This window comes from Ambystoma mexicanum, chromosome 12, assembly GCF_040938575.1.
Source record: "Ambystoma mexicanum isolate Mex_15411 chromosome 12, UKY_AmexF1_1, whole genome shotgun sequence".
Classification (NCBI taxonomy): Eukaryota; Metazoa; Chordata; class Amphibia; order Caudata; family Ambystomatidae; genus Ambystoma; species Ambystoma mexicanum.
This window is the reverse complement of record NC_090936.1, coordinates 971,766,156-971,773,249: the sequence shown is the minus strand read 5'-3', so window position 1 is coordinate 971,773,249 and position 7,094 is coordinate 971,766,156. Positions and strand designations below refer to the sequence as shown.

At 42.9% G+C, this 7,094-nt stretch overlaps 1 long non-coding RNA gene across 3 annotated transcripts in view; it reads left to right on the top strand.

Annotated features, from left to right (window-relative positions):
• The first annotated feature begins 572 nt into the window (after positions 1–572).
• The window catches only part of LOC138514156 (uncharacterized), a 98,763-nt gene continuing 92,241 nt past the window's right edge, over positions 573–7,094 (top strand). Inside the window, exons 1-5 of one of the 3 annotated variants that reach the window (XR_011281886.1) lie at positions 573–659; positions 769–873; positions 970–1,090; positions 5,331–5,437; positions 6,536–6,632. This is a non-coding gene — a long non-coding RNA (uncharacterized lncRNA). The remainder of the gene's footprint in view (positions 660–768; positions 874–969; positions 1,091–5,330; positions 5,438–6,535; positions 6,633–7,094) is intronic. The other 2 variants (XR_011281884.1, XR_011281885.1) reach the window with 2 other exon arrangements.

Here is a 7,094-nt window from a genome sequence, read left to right as displayed (position 1 = left end):
GTAACAGCAGACAAACCTTTGGTAGAACACTATCGAAAAATGAAACACTCTCATGATGAGTTGCTTTGGTGTGTGTTACAAACTTTGAGCCCTCACCCTCGTGGCGGGGACAGAGATCTTAAACTCCGAAGGTTGGAGCAAAATGGATCTATAAATTAGATTTCGTAAAACAGGGATTAAACCTTTATATTGAGTGGATCTTGTTTGTTCGAAAATAATGTATCCTTTCTTGTAGCTGATGAGATTAAACATTGGTGCATGACACCTACCATTTGGTAGCTTGAACACATTCTGATTTAAATGTGAGCAGCTAAATCATCCTTATCTGTGAATTTCCTACTTTGAAAATATGAAACACCAAAATATTAGGTCGCTCATGTGCGGCCCACACATGGCCCCAGACAAAGTAGCCCTGGTATTATTAGGGCACTTCGTTCGAAACATGAATTGTCAAGTATTCAATACGGGCTTGTGAAAACATAGCCCTAATATGGCTGTCACAGCACAACGACACATACTAGTTATAATAACACCGACGGGTCTGCCTCTGGACACGTCATCACGCAGTCAGGCTTTTTTAAGCCAGATTACATGATCAAGCAGCTGCCGTCTTTACGAGTGAACGGACACTCCCGTGCCGGGAATGCTGAGAAGTACAAGTAAGTTCTTAACCCCGCCTCTCTGGGTAAACAAATGTTTTTGAGTCAAAGTACGACCTTGTACTAACTGGGCCGCTGACTCCCTTGTCTCTGCCGTTATACATTGCAGAGCCCTTGAAAGCTAAAACGCACTGACAATAGCGGACTCCAGTGTTCCTTCCTGGATACGGACGAACAGGCATATTGGGTCAGCAAAATACACGTGCACTCTCAGGTAGGCATATGCTATTGACAGCATTTTTAGATACATTAGACATGCCCATGACGGACTGAATAAGCGAACGTCCCTTTCTCCTACTTTACTTCACAGCCATACGTGTACAAGATAAAACGTGTCCATCTGGGGTGAACGTGCTAAACATCCCGTATCGACCATTAAAAACCATTTGGAGGCACCCACAGCTTGGGATCCTGCCTCCTTAACTGATGAGGTATACTTTTGAACATTGAATGATGGAATGATGAGTCACTCAATTTCATTCCCTACCTTTCATCCCCCCTTTCCCTTCCCTCCCTTTGTCCCCCCTCTCCCTCCCACCCCTCCTTCCTTTCCTATGTTTCCCCTCCCTCCCCTTGCTTTAGGTCTATGCACACTGTTGAAATGTGTAGATAAAGGGGTCCCCTAAAAAAGATACAATAGCTAATTGCATGAAGTGATTGGATTTAGTCACAACGTCACATGGGCAAATAATTCAGACCTGGTTATATAGATTTCTGTATTTTTTGGATTGAAAAAGAAATAGATTTGATGTGCACTAACATTTGCCAACAGGTTGGCAGCATTTTTTAATCCATTGTGTGATGTTAAAAATATCGTAATTTTGGTTAACTGGTCGGTGATATATATCTGTATTGTATTGTAGATATGCTGGTATAGAATGAAATAAGACTCTGAATACGACATCCACAAACCCTTCCATCTGGGGTAAACGTGTCCTGACGAAAGCCTTTGTCGGATGAATAGGCGTCTGGTCAAACTAGAGGACACTTTTCAAACCTGTGTCCTAAACTTAAGGCTGGAAACAGACTCATTTCTGTCGACACATTGAATTTGGGGACCTTTCCTCGAAATTAATCATATATTGTATTGCTTGAAGTCACCCATAAACTACTAACACCACTTTAGTTTTGATGTACACTATTGAGACACAAATACTTAAATAAGCACATTTGTGCTACAGAACCAGCTTTTGTTCTTTGTCATATTGTGCTATATGTTGTTATATGAGTTTTTAGAAATGGGACCAATGGTGTCCAACTTTTCTTATGTGTTATGGAATAAAATGTAATATATGTTTATAAGGCCGACCTTTTTCATCTTTTGATATTTGTTTTACAAAAGATGATAGTCTGCATTCACCCAATGTGATGTTGAATCTCCACCCTGTAGTGTGACATCAATAGGTAGCTCGCTGTGGACTCCCTGTTTTCACATGTTGGTCGACCAGCCCCAAGCCCAGCGGCAGTCCCAGGGAGACCTGCTGAGGTCCCTGTCTCTCCCTGGAAGGAAAAGCTCTAAAGTGACCCGGTCAGAGCTCTAGGATGGCCAGCCATGCTCCCTCCTGCCTTGAGCATCTGCCGTGCATGTGGGTCGACTGCCCCTGAGCCCGGTGGCAGTCCTGGGGAGCCCCAGGGGGGATACCATCCCTCCCAGGAAGGAAAGGCTCTATAACAGATTGGTCAGACCTCTAGGATGGCTAGGGGTGCTGCTCCAGACCTTGGGCACCTGCCTTGCATATGGGTAGAATGCCCCCAGCCCAGCAGCAGTCCTGGGTCCCCACCCCTTCCAGGAGGGAAAAGCTGTTACGCGGCCCAACCATAGCTGCAGGACAGCCACTTCAAATGTTTCCCTCCATAGGGGCAGATTGGCAGCATATGGGGGTCTAGTAGCCATTCCTGCTCCCTGGGAGTGGCAGAACTGTTGGAAAATACCCCTAATGTTGCTCCCTTTTGGAAGCAGCAAGGATGTGCACCTCCCTTTGGTGTTTCCAGGGAGGGATAGTCCACAGGCACAGGGCCAGTCCCCTGCTACCCCCAGGTTTGCCCATCTGTATACACTAGTATGCTGTTTTGCCTTACTTGGGGACAAATCGATGCAAAACAGCACCCATCTGCCCGCAAAGAAGGCAAAACAACATTGTGCCACTTTTGTGTCCATTTGTGGGGTGGAGTGGGGAGCTGTTTGGCCCCTGGGAGCCCCCAGAATCCTTTCCCTGGTGGGCTTGCGGCCTTTGCTGCTTCCCAGGGGTGGCAACATGGGACCTGAACCCCAATTATGCCCACAGCACGGAAGCAGCAGGGATATTCACCTCCTTGGGGGGGGGGGGGATTCCTGAGAGGGCTAGACCACAGGCACAGGCCAGCCCCCTGATGCTCCCAAATGTGCCACTCTATATAGAGTTCTATGTTGTTTTTCATTCCTTGGGGGCACATAGGTGCAAACCAGCACCAATTTGCCCCCAAATATGACAAAGCATCATTTGCCATCTTGTTGACATTTTTTAAGGTAGGGGCTGTTTGGACTTGGAGAGTGCCCACCCCCAACATAATTTCCCTGGTGGCCTAGTGGCTCTTGCTACTTCCCTTGGGTGGCAAAATGGGGCCAGACGCTCAACTTTGCCCCTACAGAAAGTAGTAACAATCTGCCTCTCCTTGGGGGATTTCTGAGAGGGCTGGCCCACAGGCACAGGGCCAGCCCCTCATGTCCCCAAATGTGCCACTAAATACATAGTGGTATATTGTTTTGCTTCCTTGGGGGCAAATAAGTGGGATAAACACCACTTTGCTGCATGTTGCCAACTTTGTGGCAATTTTTAGGGTGGGGTAGAGGATTTTTTTCCTGTGGGGATCCCCACCACCAAAATCAATTCCCTGGTGGTCCAGTGGTGATTGCTGGTCGAAGATTGACCGATCCTCGACCAGCAATCTGCTTGTGGGAGGGCTTGTTGGAAAGAGAAGTGTCTCCCCTTTCCAACAAGCCCTCCCGCAAGCAAACCGGGAAAGAACTGCTCTTGCAGCACGCAAAATTGTGTCTGCTAAATTGACATGCTGAATTAGAAAAGCTTCAGCATTTAAATTTAATTTTGTGATGACATCAGAGCACGTAGCTCTGTATTAGTAATGCGGAGGACAAGATACCTCGTCCTCCACATTTAAGGGGTTAATAACATAGAAGTTTACTTTTACAAACTTCCTCAATTTCTGGCAATTTTCATAATGATACTCAGAAAACATTGAACAAGTACATACAAGTATTCTTATTATAAGTACAAGAACCATTAATTGGTATTTTTCTAAAAGCTATTATACATAAAAACAGTGTCATTGGATTTTTTTAAATTTCAAATTTGGCAATTTTAATTGGACTGTTTTTCAAAGGTTCTTATTAAAATTGTAGGTAAGGGACGGCTTTGGGGGGGTGGGGTGATGTGGAGGCCATCACAAAAATTTCACATCAAAACAACACAATTCCAACAAATCATCACATTCAAATAAATATATAATAATATAAATAGTACTTAAAAATATTTTACAAACAATTACACAATCTTAAAAAACATAGGAAATTATTTGAACAATTATTTTTTACAAACAGTTAAGGTTAAATCAAGAAAAATGTAAAGTCTACAAACATTAGAAATGCTAACATTAAGGTAACATCACAATTTAAATATTATCAACACATTTATAAAAATGTATTGTATTATATTATAATAAAATATCATGGTAACATTAATTCACCCAAAAACGTATAAAGTATAAAACATTTTTTTAAACCAAAAATTAGACGCATAATAAAAAGTAATTCAAAACGATGTAAAACTATTAAAAAGTAAATACAATGTACACTTTTACCCACAAATCTAAAAACAAAGTGCAACATGTTTTTCTAATAAAACATATACATAATTAAAAACATACATTATTATAGCTATACCTATAATCCAACTGCAAGTGTTGTATTAACAAATAAAGAAACTCAACCTATGGTTAAAAAAATCACTTAAACATGCATTTTAAACAATACAATATACATAAACATTTAATACATCTAATTTACATTTAAAATACAAATCAATGTTTCATTCTGCTTGTCCACACCTTCTGTGCATGGCAGAAATATCGTATCTCATGTTCGGCTGATCTGATTTTTATTGATGAATGAGATTTGTGATGGCATCTTTGATGTTATGGGTGTTAGCCCTTGCTGTACACACTGGTGGCACGAGTTATGGTTGCTTAGCTTACCATAACTGTCGAATTTTGCTTTTTTCTGGTTTTACCTGTAACCATAACGACCCTGTAACAACGTTTCTCCATTGAATTTCATAGGTTTTTGCTAATGCAACTTAACCAATGTTTTTGTTAGTGAATTTCATAGGTTTTAAGTGGGGCACTGTAAGCAGAACGTTTCTTTGGCATAGCGTTTTCTGTAAAGAGGATAGGTATTTGTTACGGCAACATAACCAAAACGCCCCGTTAACAACGGTTTGTTACTGATTCTTTGGCTGCCCTCATGATAAACGTGTGGAAAGGGCAAATTGTCTGGTGTATGTATCCATTTGCGCTACCCCTTACTTTTCCGAATAGTGTTGGTGTATGGTAGCAATTACAGATGTACATAGTAAATGTTGTTTAGTGTGTCAGTAGGCTCTCTTTTTGTGTTAACAGTGCATGGTAAATCTGTGTCGCACACTACTGGCCGAGATGACTACAGATGAGCAATATGGATATTTCCTAGAGAGACTGCACCTGGTTGGCGTATATGCAATCACACTGTAAGTATATGTAGGACTCCATTAGTGACTGCATGTCCACATCTTCGAATGCACTTTTAATTAGTTGTGGAAGTGCACGTGTTTCTATTCCATACCTCGACCCATACATAGGTCATGCACTGTATGCTGGTAACACCGCCCCTGTTGCCAGCCCTACGGATTCATGCAGTATTTAAAGTACTGCTGCTGACTTCGTGGGTGGCTCTGCAAACCTACCAATGTGTGGCTAAAGCACTCCTAACTGTATAACGGCCACTAGTAAACAAGGAACAGCAACCTGCAGTGTTACATGGGCGTGTTAAATGTCACATTACTTTGATTTATCTGCTGCTTGCCATTCCATGACCTGTGAAACTGATACATTGTGTCCGCACTCAGCAGTGTTGCGGAAAGTATCAAGAGGTCGCCTGCCAATCATACAGTTGAAGAAAACATGCAACTGCAGGTGGGACAGTTTGTATTAAGTCTGCAAAATGGCAAAGCTGGTGCACCTTGGTCCCGCACATACTAGTGCATGTAAAGGCAAGTAAGGAAACACCAGAACATGCAGAGTGCAAACAATCTTAGTGGTGGTTAGAAAAGTGCTGTAGCTGCATGGGGTGCACAAACAATGGCTTCCTGCTGCACATAATGAAGCTGTGTTTTGCGTTGTTGTAAACATTCTTGTATTCCACAATGTATGTATATCCGTGAATGCTACCCCTAACGCTAATGATGTCGCATAACTTGTTTGTACTGCATGTGACGACAAATGAAATGAAAGCTCAAGGGACCATTGGTCAGGCTACTGCCCTTCCAACAATTACGTAGGGTACTTTCATGTACAGCATTTTCCACATCTGCTGCGGGCGGGGCATTAATATAGGGCAGCAGAGCTGTTAAACAACCTTTGCAAACCATATGCCGCGCTACAGACCCTTACCCGGCAAAGGGCATTGTATTGTGCATGTATTGAAAGGCGCTACTGTACAGAGGGAAGGTATTTGGAAGTGCATGGGGAATGGACCTTACAAGAGCATTACAATGACTGGCGCCTATGTAGGTGAGGGCCACCCAATAATTTTGTCTCCGGGGACGTGCCCTATATTATCCATGCAGGTGCTGCCCCTTCTGTACCGGACCTTTCCTGCTGTTCCTTCTATGGCGTGTGTGAGAACACCATAATAAATGAAAGTGAACTGAGAAAGGAAAAAAGGTAAATAAAGAAAGCACCTTTCACAGATAAACAATGGAATAGCCAATGCACACATGCAGGGCGGGAGGCGTGGCAGTGTGCTAAACACTGTAGTTCAATGGGTTAGAATGGGGGTCGCTGTACAAAGAGGTTTCTTTATGTGTTGCAGAGCGTTTTCAAGAGTGTCCGTGCGCAACACTTAGTACAAAAAAAGACACTACTTTCAAGAAGGGCACCAAGCCAATTTAGATAGGGTGTGCAGAAATCGGGATGGCAGGCATAATAAGATGAAAGTTATAGCTGGGGGAAAGTATGCGTGCTGTGAAACGTCATATTCCCATGGGCAAAGTATGCCATTGGCACATGTCGAACAAAGGCACAAATACACTTCTTTGCAATGTACCGCGCTGTCTGCTTTCACGCACCAAATAGAAAATGACGCTGCCACATCAGTGGCTGCATAATGCGATAGAAATGTATGCA